This window comes from Corvus kubaryi, unplaced genomic scaffold, assembly GCF_017639235.1.
Source record: "Corvus kubaryi isolate FWS band 111438036 unplaced genomic scaffold, C.kubaryi_AGA036_p1.0 37391, whole genome shotgun sequence".
Taxonomy (NCBI): domain Eukaryota; kingdom Metazoa; phylum Chordata; class Aves; order Passeriformes; family Corvidae; genus Corvus; species Corvus kubaryi.
In genome coordinates this window covers 8,619,534-8,640,662 of record NW_024581130.1, presented here as the reverse complement: position 1 = coordinate 8,640,662, position 21,129 = coordinate 8,619,534, and the positions used below count along the sequence as shown (strand labels likewise).

Genomic DNA, 21,129 nt, shown 5'->3' with positions numbered 1-21,129 from the left:
TTTTACTTTTACATTCTACCTACTTTTACATACTACTCTACTTATACATCCTACAACCTTTACATGATACAGTCCATATACATTTTGCAACTGCTGTGCCTGAGATCTCACAGTGCTTGATTGGTTGCTCTGTTCTGTCCATGAGCTCTGCACACACTTTTCTGATAATATGATTGGTTTTAATCCAGTGCAGCACAGTCCTTTTTTATCTATTCCTTGCTGTCTTGGTATTTAGTTTTTCAGCCTCTCCTTTCCCAATTCTTTCCCAGTTCAGCACAGTTTACCTTTCAGTCCTTGATGAATTCCTGAGGGCTCTAACAGGTGGGGCTCCTGATGCAGGCAAGCAGCACCAAGATGATGACAGCAACAAAACCCATCCAGTGATCAGCAGCCAAGTTAGTCCAGGAAATCCAAACAACAAGAGAGCAAAGAACAGAGAACAAATATAAACCTGTCCCACCTCTCTCCTCGAACCTTCAGACTGGAGCTGAAACCCCTCTTGGGGCTGATGTGCTGCAGCTGAAGGTGGAAAGGCCAAGTGAGGCTGGTGAGGATAATTCCATCCTGGTCCCACTCTGAGGGCTCCAGTAAAAATAACTAAAGATTGTTTGGCTGGGGCACACTATCAAGGTTCAAATACTTTACAAAAGGGCACACTATTAAGGTTTGTTCAAATACTTTACAACACTGAATTAACTCTGAATTTGTGGGCTGAACTTCACCTGCATGAAGGACAATCGATCACATCACATTTGCCAGGCCAAGACTGCAAGACTACTCCATCAAGCACGAGTTCATAGCAGGCAGGACAGAAGCTGCATGGAAGCTCTGATCAACACCAAAAAAAAGGCAAATCGGACAAGAAGATTGTTCAGCCTTCACTTCTGACCTGACAAAAAAACCTCGTGGCAAACTGTTCTGCTGATGGGGCCAGAGGGGGCAAGTGTAAGTCTGTAATGAAGATAAGGACTGGTAGAGTGATGGTGGAGCTCCTCAGCTTCATGCCACCCCAGTTTGACGGATCCAAGATAAAATTATTCAACAGAGAGATAAAACTTCGCTGCTCCCAGAGCACAGGCACTCCATCAGTGCTCCTGTTTCCTGGAAGCACCAGCCTCACTTTACACAGTGTAATTGCACATTACAAAACCACAGCTGGGCCTCCAGTGGAGTAACCTGAGAACAATTTACCAGTAACATGAGAATAATTCTTCCAGCTCCATCTTGTGTTAATGGTTGTAGGTCACAGTGGTGTGGGTGCTCAGCTACGGCTGCTTTGGGGGCCAGCACTGTCCAACAACAGCACCAGGTTGGTCAGAGATTTCCAGGAAAAAAATTCCATACTTTACATTGTTTTCCCCTCTTTCCTCCCTTTTTGCGTCTTCTGTAAGTGCTTTGAAGAAAGCAAAGAGGCTGTAATTGCTGTCACTTAAGGGGTTTTAATGTTGTCCATTTTTCTCTGTTGCACAGAACACATTTTTCAGGTCATTTTAGAGGTCTCTTAAGCAGGGCTCCAACAGGCACACCACATTTTACACACTTTTTCTCCCTTTTCCTGAAGCATGTGGATGCAATCTCTACAAAGGCCAAAACTGCTCTGAAAATGATATTTTGTGGCTGCTTAAGCTACAGTTCTTTTCAAAACTGAAAAAAAAAAAGGTCAAAGTATATCTGATTTGCAGTTATCAAGATGCAAGGTCAATTTGAACTGGAGACCTCCAAGTTTTAATCCCATGTATTCTCCAAATCACTATTAAGTCACAAGGCAGAACCTCTTTGCTTGTAATAGGGGCAGGATTAGATTTTAACTCACCTGTCCTAGATCCTCATTGCGTCCTGAAGGTTAGAAACCAGACTTTCCACAAAATGTCAGCCTAATATTCCCTTTTATATCCAGCACTTTTTCATCACTCTTGCTTTTGTTCAGTGCAGATAGTTTAGCATTCAACACCTACAGCAATAAAAGAACGAATTTCCTCAAAGAGCAAAGCTCCTCTGATAAGGCTCCTTCTGAGCTTCATGGTCCTAAGATCACAGATTCTAGTTTGGCTCCCCAGGGTGCCTAAAAATGGCTTTCTATAAAGATACAGCATTACCTTTCTTCAGGCTTCTTCCAAACCCCACCTTTGTTTCATCCTGAACAGCAGTTCTCACACCTTTAGGACATCACCTGGAAAACATTCAGGCTTAACCTGCAAATCAGTGATGAAGTTCTCAACCCCTGTTGTGTTTCCAAGAGCACATGAACATTGGCTGGCTCTGGTGTGACATGGTCGCAAAATATAAATTCAGATAGTTGCTAGCAAAGAATTTTTTCCAAACCCTCTCTGAATTTATTCTGCCTTCAACACACAAAACACAGCCCCAGGAAAGAATAACAGACTATAAGAATGGCAGCATCTGTAGCAGATCTGGACTGAAGCAAATTTGAGGTTAACAGGGGAAAGAACAGATGGAAATGGAATATGACTACATTGGTTCCCCTATATGTTTTATTTCCCTACAGTAGAGTTTGCATTAAAACTATGTTTGATATCTCCCTGAAAAGATTACACTGTGGAGAACAAATAACTTATTTAAGATAAATGAATCACACTGTGAGGTATGTATTTTAAAATCTTGCTCTAACAAATAAATGTGCTACAATTAGCCCTCTACTTAATTCTTAACATACAGCAGGAATTCCATATTGGAATCAAATATTTGACTTAATTTTTACTGCTGTCAAAAAACATAAAACACCTTCCCACAGACTCTTTTAAAATAAAAATCAAGAGTAGAAGAAAGTTTACTGTATTTTTCAGTGGTGTGAAGAAATAGCACGTGTTTCTTCATAGGAATTGTGAAATGCAAATGCAACTGCCTTATATGCCCAGTTAGTAATAAATCATATGTGACCAGATAGGTACTTGCAAATGCTGAGACTCTGTTTATCAGACAGGAAGTTCAAATCAACAGCAATTCATATTCAGATACAATTTTGTGTTTCTTTCCATCATTTTGGTGTGTCCATTAATGAATAGACAAACATGATTTTTACATTGAGAAAATTGGTTGAATGTGTAGATCTTCTCTGCTGTTGCTGTGTTATGCAATTATATAAATCCAACAAATAAATACATCCAAAAATGTTGTTCAGGACTGGAGATATAAGATGACTCTTCAGGACTATTATAAGAGGACATTTGAGAAAGAGTATACATAGCATTGTAAGACTTTCAAAGTAAGTGGGACCCTTTCAGTCATTTGGCAAACCTTGATTATTTGTGTGCAGATAAAGACCCAAACTCACCAAAAAAAAAAAAAATTCTCTGCACCTCATTTATTTCACAATATTCAGCAGTGAAGAAAGGTCAGAAAAAAGGAGTAGCATCAGCTCCTCTTTTTGTATGCTGTCATCATTTTCCCTTCATCACTGCAACCTTGTCTTCAGGAACTGCAAGCAGAGAACATACACTTCCTGTTATACCTCTTGAGGACTGCTCAGCTGGTAAATCTTCACCAGGACCCACCAACCTGGGGTAGATAGGGCGGACCAGCATCTCTCAATCACATTTCTTCAAAGCAGGATGCTTGCACAATTCTCTAGACATAGTAGACAATTCCTTTTTTTTCTTGAGCATTGAAATATTGGCATTTGTCACCTTGAAATATACTTTTTTCATTACCCAGTGTAGAGGAAAAGCTTCTGGCTTTTTCTCCTGCAAAGGCAACATGCCTTAAAATCACAGGATGCATAAGCAACATGAAAATCCTCCCTCTGTTTCAAAGATACGGTGCATGTGGTTGTCTAGAAATACGGATTTTGAAAGTGGAGGAACTGCAGAAATTTGATTAAAAAGCAGGAATAATGCGGATTATTCAGCATCCTGTAACACGTTACACAGGTATTTCTTCAAAAGCATAAAATCCTGGAAAAAATCTCAAGAAAAGGCAGGCTTGGGAAACCTCAATAAAGCTCATCATGCAGCAGAAGTGGATCATTTTGGGTACAATGCATCTGTGAGCAAATTTGCCTTCATAATGGGAGGGAGCACTTCCAAAAGCATAATTGGGACCTGAGAGATGCAATAAGCCTTGCACTACTACTACCAGTTCCACTCATCGTACACAACTTGATCACAGGAGCGTGGAGAGGAACTTCTTTGTAGCTTAATATGAATCTCCCAGCAAATCTGAAGCAGCAAAATGCTATTTTCTCTTTAATGAGAGGCAGTTCAAAGAAATGGCTCAGAAAACAGACAAAGCAGCTCACTTGGAGAAAGGCATTTGCTGCCCTTGCTGCAGCACAAGATCACAGGCAAGCAAAGCTGCACTGACTTTCTGTACCTCTTGCTGATCTCTAAAATGCGCCCTGAGAGTTAAAAATAGATCCCAGTAGAAAGGGGGGTTTGCTCTGTGTTTTCCACCTTAGAAGGCACAGTTGGACTAAAGGGTCTGGAATATATCTCGGTGTGCTAATTGAATTTAAATGTGTTCAGAGAAGGGGACAGGATCCCACAGGAATCTGCACTCCTGTGCTTTTATGAGTGGATTTTTTTGTTTGTTTGTTTATCTTCCACATTCCACTACCCGGCATGTTTTATAAGGGTTTTTATTATACATAAATTAAATGTATAATCCTATAAATGGTCTTAGTACAAAGGCTATTTGATCATCCCTTCTCCTTGTATTTAATTCACTCGCAAAATGATGGCATGGAAAAAACTGGGGGAAAAAAACTTTCCTGGCTCCGCTAGAGTCCAGAAGCTAATTTTATGACATCTTTAACAAATATAGAAATTTGGGGCATGACAAGGAGGGAAAGTTATGAGAAAGAAAAAGAAATTTCTTGTACAAGGAAGCAGAAATTACCAAGGCCTAAAACATCCCCCTGAAATACACAATGGTTACAGGGAAAATCTCCTCAGTTCAGGTGGTTTAAATCAAATCAAGATCAGAAGTTTTATCGATTTATTAACAGCTCATAAATAACTGGCAATCTGTGACCTGGGTATTCAGGGTCTATACCAGCAGTAGAAGAGATTCAGCACAACACTGGACACTTGTAAAGTGTTAATAAGCATTTGCAGATGCTCCAGACCTTCCCATGCCACCTCCAAGGCACACAAACCCCAAAGCCCTCCCCAGATGCCCGGCCCCAAACACGTCGTTGCTTTGTTGCTCCTTCTCAAGTTGGCTCCAGATTTTTTTCAAAGTTTCTTTTTAATCCCCAGTTACTCTTTATTCAAGCTGATGGTCATATTCCTCAGTTTCTCCACCAGTTTTGGGCAGATTTTGGGGTGTTTAAGTCCCTGGGTTTATGACCACTTTTCTAGGTTTGTAGCTTGTGTTATCCAGGCCATCCAATCAAAAGGAGGGGGATTGCAGGGTGGGCACTGCAGCTCTCCCCTCGTGTTCCAAAGAGAGGAAATGACAAATTTTTGGGAGCAGCATGTCTCCCTTTAGCCCCTGGTAGATAATTTTGGCATTACCATCCAGCTCAGCTCAGCAGCAGCACCTCAGCTTTCCGCTTGTGTCAATCAAAGACCCTCTTAAACAGGCAAACTCTTTACTATTAGACCCAACATCTATCTGAAAACCCAGAGAGTGCCACGTTGTGTAATTTGTTCCAAAAAGCATTTTCTGTGCACCAGAATGAGCAGCAAACCTGAGAGCTTTTAATATATAACCTGATATAAAGGCAGCTACAAACATGTTTGTCATTTACATTGTGGTAACAAAAAAAGGAGTTAAATTGGAGCTGTGAAAAAAAATAAATGAGTGCATGACACAAATTATTGCTTTTACAATTAGATTTTGAATCTTCTATTATGTCTATCCCTTAAAAATAATGCATTTTTAAAATTACTGTGGTGGGGAAGGAAATGTATGCAGTTTATTTATTAAAGGACTTTTTACACTAGTCACTTCACACTGTAATAGTCAAAACATCCTATCCAGATGCATTTCTCCCTAAGTATCGTATTTTTGTTTAAAATTTGGATTGTGCTGAAATTTATTGTAAAATCCCTCACAATATTCATTGCTTATGTCTCAAAATAACAGCTGTCTTTCGAATGGCTCAAAGTCAAGTTTATTAAGCCAGATTATAGGTTGGATTTTTAAAGATTTATTTGATTCTATAATTTTTATAAATTTGGGGTTTTAAGAAGAATTATGTATCCCATTATAAATTTTAATGTAACCAAATGACAAATTTCACAAAACTCACATTAGAAACAGAGATGCTGGGGGGTTTTGGCCCTCATTCTCTTGAAGTTGCATGCTCAGGTTCAGCCAGACATTAACGATAATTAAAGAATAATTAAATAAAGATAATAAAGATAATTCAAGAATAGCTGAGACTGGGCACTTTTCTCCTCACACCTCATTTACAACACACTGTCAGTCATACAACAAAACCAATGCACTGGCTTTTCTGCCCACCTGGAAGTGGTTATAGCATCATGACCTAAACATTCTCAAAAGCTCCAGTAATATTTACTTCTACTTCACCCTGACTCTTTTCAAGGTGTCATGGGCTGGTACACTCTTACTTCAAAACCAACAGAATAAAACAGATAAGTGATAGGTAATTAATTATTGGGGAGCCAGAGCATTCCTTCATTGTATTTATCTTTGCCCTCACTAATTTTTATTAAGTGTTATTTTCCTCCTATAAAACAGCCAGAGAGACTGGAATTCAGGCTTATACGTTTGGTAAAAGGAGAAAAAGCTACACATAGGACCTTGCTTCTACCCACATTAATATTTATGCACGCACTTAATTCTCCTCACCTGAGTGCAATTACGGACTTGCATAGGCCTTTGCAGAACTGGGGCCAAAATAATTACAGTTTACACAAGACTGTGACAGGGAAATATTTCATTACCACAATTAATCCTTTAGAGCATTACGAAAAGGCCAGTTTCTCAGAATAAAGCAGAATATTTGTTGCTAATCAAAGGTAAGGTTTATGTAATGGCAATAGATGACATTTAATAGCACAGGAATATATAATATTTAACAGCTCCATAATCCATGGTAATTTTTATTTCCCTAATGTTTACTGCAAATGGGAGAGAAAGAATGAGAAGGCCTTCCCTTCTAGTATCAGAGACACTTGGGTTACATTTTTACATTGGGTGGCACTAATTCCCTATTAACTGGAATTAATGTAATATGCAAAACCCACTACAAATTCATGGTGTTAATGTATAACTTTAGAGCTGTTACACTTTACAAACCATATAGTACAGCACTAAATGAAGGCTTGACTGTACCTTGCACAAGTTCTAATAACCTTCAGGTGTTCTTCAGCACCAAACAAGTCAGATCATGTTTTGAGGTGCTGGACAATTTCAGAACCCTGGACTAGTCTCAGGTATCCCATAAGTGTTCCTGTCAGCTGCCATCATGAGGACTTGGTGTTAAATCAGATAATTAACCAGTCTTCACAGGGATAGGCAGTGGAAAACTATTGCCAAGAGAACTGAGCATTTGCATTTGATTATAAAGGAGCCTCTTTTTTTTAGGTACCAAAATTTCCTATAAATTAAAAGATACAAAATGATGTAGAGAGCAAAGTGGCACACTAACATCAGCTCAGATGAAAAACCTTGGCATGCTTTACCACAGATTTCACAGGTTTAGAGTCCAGCTTCCTGCTGTAGTGCAGCACAGACCCTGCCAAATCCAGTCCCAGAGCCTGGGGAGCCACAGCAAAGGGGCTGATTCCAGAGATGCCACACTGTGGGGGGAGGAAGGGAGAAGCAAGAGACAATTGTTTAAAAAGGTGCAGGAAGAGATGCACACATGTAATGCAACACAGGCAAAATGAACCCTCGTAGGATCAGCCCCTGACCCCGAGTACATAAAATATCACCTTAGTGTGACCTCCCTTGTGCCTGGAGCAGCTCAGGCCCATCGTGTTCCTGGCAAGCTCCCAGAGAAAAGCACAGGCTGGGCACAGTGGTGAGAACTGGGCATAAAACCACTCCCGTGAAATGGAGCACTGGGCTCCAAGCAGCACAGGTTTGAGCACAAACACCACTTTTTTCACGTAAGGATTTCTGTAAAATAACTGTGATTGGAAAGACCCCTGTTTGTATCTCTTGATCCACACAGTTTTAAGGAACCCAGTCATGTTACAGACTCTCTGCTCTTCCCTGTTTCAATACCTACACACACATAGACAATGCTGCTGTTCCACCATGCCCAGAACACAGGAGGACAGGAGACTGAGCTTTCTAACCCCATTCCTTAAGCGTGTCACCTGCCCAGGGTTCAGAGAAGTCAGCTGGGCCCGCCACTTCCCAATTCCATTTCCATTTTCCGCCCTGTTCCCTCCGCGGCCTTCCCGCTCCCGGCTCCAGCACATGGGGTTTGCTGTTGATGACTGCCAGGTGAGCTCTCACGAGAGCCACAAGTCCTCCTTGCCAGCACCAATCACTGGCACAGCAGTGGGGGCAGCTTCTCAAAGGAAAGCCTTTCAATGGATCCATGAAGCAGCAGTGAGAATCTCCAGAAGGAGCAGCGAATTAGCAGTTGATACAAATTGGGAGGAAATGGCTTTTCTGGAAGGTGGAAGTGCATCTCAGAGGATGTGCAAAATTAATTAGAAGTTAGAAGAAGAATTCTGAAGGAAAGAATACGTGGATTTTCTTCTTATCAAGGTCCATGCAAATATAGCCCTAAAATAAATAGAAAAAAAAAGCCAAGATAAATGTGTTTATTTCATTTCAGTATGTAAAATTGTGTGTGATTAATTTACTGTTAGATTAACTACAATTTTGCACAGTTTTACAGAGAAAAGCCTAGCTCCCGGCTGGAGGTAGTAGTTGGACCACATGGATATGTTCCACAGGATAAATTTTTCTTGCCCCTTAATATTTTAATAATTTTCTTACACTTGCCTGTACCATTTCAAGGAGTATTTATTTTGCTGATGAGTAGACATCTGACCAGCAATTCTTATAGTATATTATAAACTCTTTAGGTGACAAACACATTTACAGAGTTAGATTTGTTTTATATTTACAGTGATTTCCATCTTAAACTTCCTCTAACCAGAAAGGAAATTTCCTAGCATTATTTCCGAAAAACAAGTATGTTCAATTGTTTTTCAAAAATTTCCTGGGTGATTTGAGAGAATTTTCTGGTAAAATTAGTTGTAAGATATTATGTAACCACAACAGTATTGGCAGGATCCCCTCCCAAAGACAAACTCATACAGATTTAAACAAGGTTACCTCATGAAATGGAGTGAAATGCAGAGTGAGGAACAAAACCAAAATGATTTATGAAGTCCTTGGAGACTGAAAATAAGTAAAGTAAGATAAACAAAATACAGTATAACTAGTTTGACCTATGGATTTTTATTGATTTTTGCCTTTATAGGCTTGGCTAACCTAACAGTGCACTCTTTATGTGAAACTCGCTTGTATTGGGGTCTAGTGGGAGCCAAAGACCCAAATCAAAGCTTTTTTTTTTCTTGTTTTGTGCTTTACTACCATTTAAAAAATTAATTTAATGTTTGTACTGAAATGCCAGGGCAATAAAGGGGTGTTTTATTTTCACAGTTGGTATTTTTTTTTTAAGTGAGCTGTTTATTGTCATGGAAATGATTTCATGTGGCTGGCCCAAGGAAAGGAAAATGTGGGGCAGGTTGGGAGGGTGCTGTGACAGAACATTCTAGTCACAGCTCTTTGCAAACTAAGGTTGAACCTAAGCCAAAAACCAAGAGTGTGAGAAAGGCAGCTGAACTCTGAGCTGGGCCAAGCAAGAATTTCAGCAGTGGGACATTCCCAGCCTCACAGCTGTGGGAATACCTCTTTGGAAAGTGCTGGGTGCAGTTCCTGAAGCTCTCTGTGGTGTTAATCTGCAAGAAAAAGAAAGAGAAATGGGGATTCAGCAGAGCCTTTCTGCAGCCGTGACATTAACAAATGTTTAGAATAAAGTCTACAGCGTGAAAAAGTAGAAAATGTTTCAAAATCAATGAAAAAGCCACGATGTCTCTTTCAATTTTCTTGCTCTTCATTTTTGCTGGAAAGCAGAAAAGTAGATTACTGTAATGATTAAGACACTGGCCCTCGACTCACACTCAATTCCCTGCTCCCGCATGCTTTTCTCACCATTTCAGCAGCAGAAAGGGCACAGAAGTGGATGATAATACACTGGCAGCATGACATTAAGGAAAATTAGATTTTTGTATAGTGGGAAAACTGAGTATGAAAAGCACTTGTAGTGACTGGCCATTTTGCACTCCCAGCTGGGGTGATGTCTGGTGATCTTTCAGAACTGAAGAAAGTCCTGTATAGAGAAATATTCAGCATTTCTGCGTCCACACTTCATGATTCCTGTCCTCAGGAATGAGGATCGTGGAGTAGCTCTTACATGCTGCAATTATGCCCTAAACTAGAAATTCTTAGGTCCTGCTACCTGCACTGCTGAGCCTTCAGAGTGCCTGGAAGAGCTGTCCTCAGCATGTGGCCTCAAAGTCTTTTCCTACTTAACTCTACCAGGAGATGGGAGGATGGGACAGAGGAAGAACCCAGCATTGCACACTCAAACCACAATACTACACTTGAATCACTGCTGCTGACCTAAAAACATAGACCCTCAAGGACTCACACTGGACCCAAATTTTGTGTTGCATCTGTGCTGAAAAAAAGCTGGAATTTGAATGCCATTCCAAATATGAAAATTCATTTTGCTGGAGAAGTGCCAGTATATTATTTTTTTAATTATGAAAATAGTTAATTTTATATATTGCTCTACAAGGCAGGAAAAGCAGTTCCAGGTCCCAAGGCAAACACAATGTTTGCTTCTCTTCTGTTACCTGTTCTCTTTTCGTCCCCTTCCATATGTCATCTCTCCCTTTGCTCTCTCCTCCTTACACTTACCAAGTGTTGGAAGTTAATGAGATAAGGGAAGGTCTCTGGCTCCCCTTAATGTTGTCAGGCCACTGCAGACCTGCCCCAGTGCCCTCCTGTGCTGGCAGCTCTGATGCTTTGTGTGTGGGGTGCTGTGCTAAAAGGGTCTGTACTGCTACATGAAAATTCAGTGTCCACTTCACCTGGGGATCCCCAGCAGTGCTGATCTCACAGCAGCACCTGAACCAGCCTCACAAACCAACCCTGAGCACATCAAACCCAAGAGCCGCCTCGCAGTGTCCACAGGGTAAAAAGCACAGAACCAACATAGTTCCATGGTGAATGTGTTAAAATCCATGTGGGCAGAACAATTCATTCCCCATCTTCTCCTGCTGGGGAATTCTCCAGTAGGGAACAGTGGTCCTGAATATTGATTGTGTTTGGAGAGGAACATCATTGAGGAGTGCAGCTTCACCTTATTACTGCTACAGCAAAAGCAGGAACCCCTGCCTTTCCTGCAGGTTAGCAGTGGCAAATCAATATTCCCCTGGCACAGATCTCAGTGATAGGCCTACTAACAACATTTTTTTTTATTATTTCTTCCTTTTAATTTCTCAGAGGGATGGAAATTATCTGTGTGCAACAACCTAAACAGTATCAGCCTTGAATCAAAACTTTCTGCTCTCTGTCCTCATCTAATGCATGAAGTTTTATTTGACTGTTTGGAATTTATGTCCACGTTTCTGGATAGCTCTGGTGAACTAAGCTACAGGTTAAATTTATTTTTGGAGTACTAGTGAAGAGTATGGCTAAGAGCTATAAGAACAGTTAAGAGCTGTGGCAGCTAAAAGATGTGTTGTGCCCCAGAAAAAACAAAATATTTGGGGCCTGCACCCTCTCTTATCAGAGAGTGCCCTCCACATACTGATTTAGGTGGGGACATGAAGGATTTTCTGCAGGTCTCTGGGGCTCTTATGCTGAGGGCAATGGACCCATGAAAGGTGCAACACTTATACATTTTCAAGTGCATAAAAAATGTGGGTATATTTACTTCAAAGTATGGTGATGATATATCTTGAATTGCTGTTATATCACCAAGGAAGCAGACATATTCTTCATTTCCTAGAGTGTCTGCAAGGGCTATACAAATGTTGGGAAGGACATAATTTTTCTGGTTCAAATACAGATATATCTGAGGTGGATTCATGTATGAGAGCAATTACAGACTGCACACCATTTCAGGAAAACGTGTTTTAACAGAAAAAAAAAAGAAGGGAAAAAAAGCTGTAAAGTAATTGAAACTACAAAGGTAATGCAGGCAGGGAAAAATTAATTACCCAGTTTAGAACCTGAGCAGGGCACCTCTGATTAATAGGACTCTCTGGTGAAACCTGCTGTGGGAAAGTTAATCAGTGTTAGGGGCAGGATCTGGGTGCTGTGCCACCCTACAGCAGCCCAAAATATCCAAACTGAATTTCAGGGATAAGTTCCAACACTAATTTGGGCTATGAAGGTGGAGGGAATGACACCACCAATTAGTTGTCCATAAATTCCACCTCCTGCCAATGTGATCGGTGTCCCTTATCAGTGCTACTAACAAGGCAAAGGCTGACTTGGCTTGGAAATCAAGATGAGATCATAACTTGAGGAGATGTGATAGCAGGTTGTCATTTTATGTATTTTTCATATGGTTTTGGCTCCTTCTTCAATCTGTGCTCACCACTGCCAACACAACTACATCAGTTGCTGAAAGAATGAGAGTCTCTGTCGAAGGTTGGCCACGTTTCCCTTACACTGTTGTGTTGGCTCTGGAGCACTGGATATTTGTTGCATTTTAATTAAGGACACAGTCTTTAAACCACGTCTCAGACAAACAGTCAGGAAATATTGTCCCAAAGATGAAACTTTCCCTAAAGAAACTGATAAGAGTCTCTGTGTGTTTGCACGTTTGTGTCCCCTTTTCTGCTTTCTGCTGAAAGAGGGGAAACCCATTTCCTACCCCAGTAAAAATGGTAATGCCACTCAGTGATTTTCTGTTTTGATGGGATTTGTGGCCTCCAAACAAGCAGCTGAAAAGAGGCAGTTCAAATGAAGTGGCAACTTGTTGGCTCTTTCTAATTAGGATGGCTCTGCTGAGATGCTGTGCTCTCTTCCAAGGCTCTGAGAGAAAGAGACTGGCAGGAAGAGCAGCGATAGAGCCTGCTTTCCCTTCAGGGCATGAGCACTCACAGCAGACCCAGAACCAGGTAATTGCTGCCACAATTCCTGTGGCCAAGGATCTCAAAAAGGAGCTGCTTTAAAGGAAAAGAAACCTCTCCATGGCTGGATCTGAAATAGAAGTGCTGTGTCTCCCTACTGCAACGGCACAGTCTTGTGCAGCAAGTGTGCCTTAAAAAACAAACTGTAAAGCCCAAAACATTCATACAAAACCTCAGCTCATTTTCTGTGAAGGACGTGGGAATGTACCCAGCGATGTCACGACAGAAATTTGGTAAAATATGGGAATAAGTTGAGACTCTGGTAAGGAGGGCTAGGCAGAATGAAACACAAGTGATCCAGCAGAATAGAGGGGTTCCTATGGGGTCCCAGGCTCTAGAGAGTATTATTTTTAAAATATTACCTATCCTGCAGAAAATACAGCATGATCATAGCCACAAGCACTTTTCAGTGGAAGCTGTTTCCCAGAGCGTAAATTTTGACTTTTGCCTGGTTTAATTTCATGTCAGAGAAAGTATAGGTGGACTTTGCTAGGAAGACACAGGGCATCAGCTCTCTGGCTCAGCTATGTGCAGAAAAAGACAAAAGCAGACAGAAGAGCTGTATGGCCTGGAAAATGGGAGAAGAAAAACCTGGAATAAAATAGGCTTTGTGACAACCAAGATTAACAACTCACCTCTCCGCCCACAAGTGAAGGGCAATGGCTTTGGGGCCATCTGTGACAAGGGGAACAGTTAATTTCCATGAATAAAAGCATTAATGAAGAAATAAAATAAAAAGTACAGCCCTGTCAAAAGCTGTATTAAAACAAAAACGATATGTGTTCCACCAAGCCTGGAGCTTCAGTCAGTAGTCTTTTACCCAGTCTAGCCAATAATATCAATATAATGAGAAATACTATTTTTCCCTTCCCTATGTTATAGTTCATGTACATCTACAATCCTGTGGTAAATTACAGCTGGCGGAAATGGAGTAACAAATCAACTCTCAGTCTCTCTGACATTATAAGGTACATTCAGCAGGGAGATTAACATACACACACAAAAATCCTACACCCAAAAAGCACCTAAAAGCTATCCACATAGTTATTTTCAAAAATAGTATTTTGTTAGAAAAAAAATCTTTCAGAAGATAGTGTAAGCTAAGAAAATATTTAATTAATTGCCTATTCTGTTATGAAGGCTTGGTAACAACAATAAAAAATAATCTGAAGTTTCATACATGAGTTTTACACAAATCTAGGCAAATTACTTGTGGTATTCATTCACAAACTTACTCTAATAAGCTGGCAACCTCTTAGGAGAAGAAAATTGCAAACTTTCTGATTGTTGGGGGCTTTGTCACTGTAAGCTGCCTGTACTTTTCCAAGCAGTATATTAAAAAACAAAATCACAAGTTGCACTGCCTGAAGAAACGGGCTGTGAAGATAGACTGAAAAAACTCGAGTCGGTTATAACTTTAGATTATAACTTTTTTGCATGTATGCCCAACATATGCTGGTGTTCAACACTGGATCTGCCAGTAACTGAAGGTGATTCTGCAGTTAAGCAGAGCTAAGCACTGAAAACCCAGGGTAAAACTGAAGATTTTTTAAAAAATCTGATTAAACCCCCTTAAAATCGAAATTTGCTGCTCTTGGGAATGATGCACAATTCAGTCATCAAATTCTGCTCCCTTCATCTGCAACAAATAATAATGCTTTAATTAATGTGGAGTATTGTTCGCTGTTTTAGATTAAGAGGTTTTAGGCAATCTTTATTTCATCCTCCTCCCCAGCCTTGTGACACTGCTGTTTTGCCTGCACAAACACTTTGCAACCTTACCTTGGAAATGCTGTGTTGGTGCTCCCAGATCTGAGAGGAAAGCAGAGACAGTTAAAAAACAAATTAAAAAAAAAAAAAAGACATAGGGACAGTAACAGCAGTCAAGAGGGGCTCAGGAGAGAGGTAAGAAGAATGGTACAGATGTGCATTAATCAGATGTGTACATCTTTGTGATGTGAACAAAGACACACCTGATTTACAGTGAGGCCCATTTGCATACAAAGAAGGCAAATTCGGTTTCACTTGCAAAATCTCTTTAATTTTAGCTTTTAACTGAAAGCCTGTGGAACAGCCTTGGGACCAACACCAACCTCACTTGCCAATGATCTTTTATCCTTACACAGAGTGGAAAGAGCTGCTTAAACCAGCAGCTGCTGTGATGCAGCTTCACCAAACGCACACACAATTTTGCCTTGCCCAGTTTATCTGTGAGTGTGAAAGAATTCCCCACCTTGTGCACTCTAATAAGGATACACTGGGTTTGACATCAGTGGGCTGGAAAATATCTGCTGTGAAAGCAGAGTCCCCTTTTCCCCTCTCCTTGCAGCTGGAGCGTTACCTCTTTACACATCTCTTCAGGACACATTTTCCTCATGCAACTCCCTGTCTTTGGCACAGATTTCCTCTTTGATTTCATGAATGAAAGTTTAGGAGTGGGTAGGATGCATGGCCTTCCCACTCATGAGTGTGATCCAAGGGTATGGTCCAGAGAATGCTCCCACATAAAAGTCAGTGGCTGTTTGGAAAACAAAATATATTGAAGACTAAACAAACAGGAAAGGATTTAAATGCATTATGGACTCTCTGGAGGAACCATGATATTTGTCCCACGTCTGCATTCTGAACTGAACACAACAAGAATTAAAGCTTTTGTCAGAGAAATTATCCATTTGGGACATGCCTGAAGTATCCATTCAGTCAATAATTTGAAGGTTTGCATGGCTGAAGAACTTTCCCTTCACTACAGCATTTGAGCCCTGTCCCTAGGCACAGCCCCAGAGCCTGAGGAGAAAAATGTTTGGAAAGCTCACTGCAGAGAAACCGAGCTGGAACTGAAACTGCAGCTGCAATGATAGCCATGGACATTCATGTCTCAACTGGCAAGAAATTCCAGCTGTATTTTTAATAAAATTTCAATGGACCTTCTCGTTTCCTGAAGGAAACTGTCTCTTCACCAATCTGTTGTTTCTCCCCTGCCTCAATCTTTGACTGCAGGAAAAAATGTCCTGCCAAGCCCCTTCCCTGGGATGAGATCTCTTACATAACTAGAGCTGACACTACTGTGAGTTCAAAAAATATATAAATATAAGAATCACAGAGGGACCTGACACTTTAATGACATTAAAAGTATTAAAAATAGTAGTGGCAGACTGGGTAAATTCTGTGTTAGTCAGTGGGCAGACACCAGCAAATTTTGAAGTCAGTGGGAATTTTGCATGCCTTAACTTTTCCCTAAGAAGTTGTGATTTCTTTACTTCTGAAGGAAATTTCGTATTTTTGCCATTTAACAAAAACATTTCATTCCAAAAGCAATTTTAGTCGGTACCATATTGAACTGTAATTAAAGATTTACGATCCTATTAAAAGGTAATGCTGTAGTTAATCCTTAATAATAACACATTTTGTAAAAGTTCAGCATTACACACAAAGATGAGCAATTGATGCCTTCTGTAAAATATTTGCTGGATTTTCCAAGAGTCAGCAGAGTGCACTGCTACAGCTCCCCTTCAAATAATCTATACAATCTACACAATCTATACAACTGTGGAAGTAGCCCAGGAAACTCTAAATATTCCTGTTTTTTTATGACCTATATACTTATTGTACATTTTCCATTTTGATTTTGCAGGATTAGCACACAGATAACCCCACTTTATTTCATACAGCTTTGTTGGGATGATAGTGTCAGAATCACCAGATTACCACACAGTGACTCGTTTAATTGTGGAACGAATGGAATTACAAAATTCAAAATAAGAAGGAGATTACCTCAATTCCAATATGATACATGAACTAGGCAAAACCCCCCCAACAATATCCTGAAAAACAATGCAGTTGTAACTTTAGTAAATTTAAATGAGAGAATTAAAACTATCCCGAGCCTTAGACTGAACAATAATAAGTGTTTGGTTGCCTTTCTGTTATCATATTTCACATACCATTGAATTTGTTGGAAATTCCGTGATGCAAGACAAATTATGGATGTGACTGAAATTTGCTGAATTATCTTTTTACACGTTTTTAAGGAAAAAACAAAACAACTCTGTGGGTGATATATGAATCCAAAGCACCTCTTTCATTTTTCTGCTATGTAAAACTCCTTTTTAGCTTCAGATGATGTAATGTTGGTTCAATTCTGCTTTAAAAACTTCTGTTGAAATTCAGCCTAAACTACAATCAAAGTATAAGCTAAAAACATTCCATGTAAGTGCTTGATGCAAATATTGCAGATAATTTTTAACTGCAGCTCGTTATGCAAAGTTGTTTTGACCATTATTCTACAAACAACAAGCCCTGTCCTATCATGCCCTTAGGATGCAGAAAGGGAAGGAGTTGTTCCATTTTGTTCAGCTCCAGAGAGGTGGTGACCAAAGCCAGTGCTAAATTGTCATGATAAAAAAATTTTTGAGCTTATTTTTATGTAATATCTTTCTTAACCTTTTCCTGGGCTTCAAAACACCTCATGCACATCAAATTGTTCATAAACCACTTCCCCTTCTTTACATTTTGCTGTAGTAGCAGTGGTCAGCGTGGCTTTTCTGTCTGCACCAAGCCCCGTTGCTGGGTTTAGGGAGGTGAGGGGGTTTCTGTCTTATCTCCAAATGAACCCAAAGCAGCCACAGGAACATGAGGAGTTTGTGCATTTTTTTTTTCTCCCTAAAAAAAGCTAAAGCCATTCCCTGCATCCATCCCTTGAGGACTTTCTGCTCACTCTTTTAGGATGAGAAAGCAGAAGTGCTACCACAGTTGGTCCACCTTGGGAAGCGATGAGCATATGAGATTTTCCAGGATTATCTATAGGGAATTTTGGACTGTGCCCTCAGTTTCCATACTATTTTATCCACACAAGTACAGCAGAATGTGCTGCTTGGTTCATTTCCCTCCTGAGCCTCAGTCCAGCCACTTTGCCCTGAGGTAAGAGGAGAGGAGAGATTGCTCCCTGGCTGTATTTCATCTCACACAGTGGGACACAGGAGCTGAGAGTCACTTAAAAACAAATGGACACTGCTGTAGGGGCCATACAAAGAAGGTGTCTGCCTAGGAACTCACATGGTTGGGGTTTTTTCCAGCTTACACTCATTATTTGCTGTCTCTTCAGAGCAAATGTGGTGCTAAATTGGTATCTTAACAGCAGTGAGGAATGTTGCTGACAATCCCAGCATGGTATTTCCTTAACCCGATGGAATATGATTTCCAGAGAGATGAAATGTTGCTCTGAAGCAAGAGGAGCTGCAGCAGGTTGCTTTTTTTGTGAGAGAGACTCTGTTCTGCACCTGCTGTATCCAGCCAAGGCACCTCAGTCCTAGCAGAGCTCCCCCCATTGCCCTCTGCAGGCACTTCTGGCATGGATGGCACCTGCAGTAAAAACAGGCTTAGTGCAGGTCAGTCAACACCTAATTCAGCACCAAAATAAGTATATTTTATATGGAACAATTTGCAAACAACTTTGGTCTCTCTGGTTTTCTCAGAAGCTGGATTTGTTTCCTTATCTGTAGTAATGTTTCAGCCATTTTACATTTTCTTCCTCCTCAGCTGTGGAAAGCAATGTTTTCCTTCTGAGGTGTTCAAACATTGCTTGATGGTACTCCCAAGAACTATTTGGAAAGGCAAACCAGGCCTAATTACCATTTCAGCTAAAGATAATTGGTCCAGAGCAAAGGCCTTGCATGATATTTGTCAGTTTAAAGATATTAGGCCTTCTCAAGCTCCTTAAAAATAGCCCAAAAACTGCTGCACCTGTTATGCCAGAATTGTCTCAAGATTCAGGTGGATACTTGAATGGATAAAACAGCATCTAAAAGATGACATCTCCTGGCTTATGACACTGAACATAACACTGGTATTTACAACTTAACTTGAAGTAAATCAAAACCTTTTCATAAAGCCTTGACTCCATCTAGAACCATGTCTAAAATAAAGGCCTGAGATATGTCTTCAAATACAAGAAACACTATTTCAAGATTTTTTTTTTCCATTTTGGGTAATTCTTCTGCCTTCATTTCCACAGTACAAAAATACCCACCTAATTCACTTGTGAAATGTTAAAATCTTAGTCCACAGGGACTAGGTTATTGTCTCAACTTCCATCATAGCTTCTGACAGATTGTTGCAAACTAATTGTTTTTCATGTAAAAGAATAATTCCTTTTGAGAAATTTAAATTAATGCTCTCAATTTAATTTTGTATGCATATCTATTATTATTATAAAATGAAAGTAAAATTACATTTCCTGTACGTCCTTTGTTTTTTTCCTCTTTTCTTGGTGGCTTGATTATATGTCTTTTTATTTTTTTTAATGGAAAATTAATACTAGTATGACCAGACATGACCAGAAGTGCACTCTGTATCATGGTAGCATTGGAATATGATATAGATAGATACAGATATCTCATATACTGATTGTTAAACTGTCATGTTTTGTGGAGGTTTTGGAAATCCTCCTCAGTCTTCTCTTTCATGCAATTTTCAAACATTGCCAACACAACACTCCATTTTCCACAGCCCTTAAATATTATGACAGTGCTGGGAGTCAGTTTCTGAATAGAAAATATTTGAAATAATGAAATGTTGGCAATTGATTCCCATTTAGATAGCTTTTTATTACTTTTTTTTTAAATGTTAATATCTCTTTAAGCTTGAGATGAAGAGAATGTTTCAAAATTCCAATCTGTTAATCATCTTGCTTCTGCAATGAAGAAACCATCAGGCCCCTCCCTTGAAACTAAACACATTTAATTTAGCTGTGGACACATTTTTATTTCAGCATATCTGTAGCAAGAAAGTGAAAAAGGAAAAAAAATCCACAGTTGGAATATGAGTTTTCTAAACTCACAAAATAAAGTGATTTTATAAATCACCCAGAGCTACTGAACAAGTAATGTTGGAAATGCCCTCTCAAAATTTATCAGTCCATGTTCCCTAATAAATCAGAGATTACCTACTTTAAGTAGAAACTTCAGGCTTGCTTGTTCTGGTTGAGGTTAGGGAATGGCTAACCCCAGTTTCTCATTAGAAGTGAGTTCAGGTAAAAGAATCAGCCAAAAGTTGAGATATTCACCACAGAAACTGGAGTAATTATTTTTCTCAAAAAATCATTTTCTTGAAAGAGTTTGATTTTCTGCTTTTCTGGGGAGTTTTTTGTTGGGTTTTTTTTTTTAATTAACTCTTCCTCTCTCTAATCCAAGCTAGCAACTAAAACCCCTTGAAGTAAAATAAAAGCAGGAAAGAAATAAGACATTTCAACAGAGATTGAGCTGCAAACAGTTTTTATGACTACACTTAAAGGAAAATTACTTATGCCTTAATTATATCAGCAATATTGATTAAATCTCACTAAGGATAAAAATAAAGCAAATCAGTGACCTATTTGATTATAGGATTATCAATAGTTTAGACAGTATTAGCTTGTGGCCCCAGATCTCTGTCCAGGTTGAATTTTAGGTGAATAATTCGACTTCCTGGGACACACACACACATCCACACCTCTGTACCTGCAACTGAGCACCGTGGATTGGATTTGAACCAGTTACCTCAAAAGCAAATGATCCATCCTCGATTACATCAGTAACTATAACCTTGGCTAAATATTTAGAAATTTCAACAAATTTCCTCTTTGAATTCTTCCAGATTCTGACCTCTTCTTGTCCTTTAGCACCTCAAGAACTGCTGTAGGTAAAGAAAAAAAAATAGATAAGTTTTACATTGGCAGGATTCATTTAAAGAAAACTCACTGAAGTCTTTTAAATCCTTTCTGAAACAGGTGATTAATTTATTATCACACAGCACTGGGGATCTGTGTCCAGAACTAAAAGGCATGGCTGTCTAGGCGTGAATGTAATAGGAAAGAATCCTTATCTTCTAAATGTTGCCCATCATTCTTTAAAGACAACTCTAAGTGGCAGATGGTAGAAAAAAAATTAATTCTTAACAAAAAGCATTTTCTCTGCACGGTCATCATACAACATCACATTCTCCAGTTATAAGTACAGAACTTCCATTTGAATAAAGCATT

At 39.6% G+C, this 21,129-nt stretch overlaps 1 long non-coding RNA gene across 2 annotated transcripts in view; it reads right to left on the bottom strand.

Annotated features, from left to right (window-relative positions):
* Positions 1–2,307: 2,307 nt before the first annotated feature.
* Positions 2,308–21,129, bottom strand: part of LOC121669319 — a 187,901-nt gene continuing 169,079 nt past the window's right edge. The window contains exons 3-7 of one of the 2 annotated variants that reach the window (XR_006017710.1): positions 20,648–20,783; positions 14,898–14,927; positions 9,814–9,863; positions 8,259–8,676; positions 2,308–7,733 (exon numbers count right to left, since the gene is read on the bottom strand). This is a non-coding gene — a long non-coding RNA (uncharacterized LOC121669319). Of the gene's footprint in view, positions 8,677–9,813; positions 9,864–14,897; positions 14,928–20,647; positions 20,784–21,129 lie in introns of both variants that reach the window. The other variant, XR_006017711.1, reaches the window with a different exon arrangement.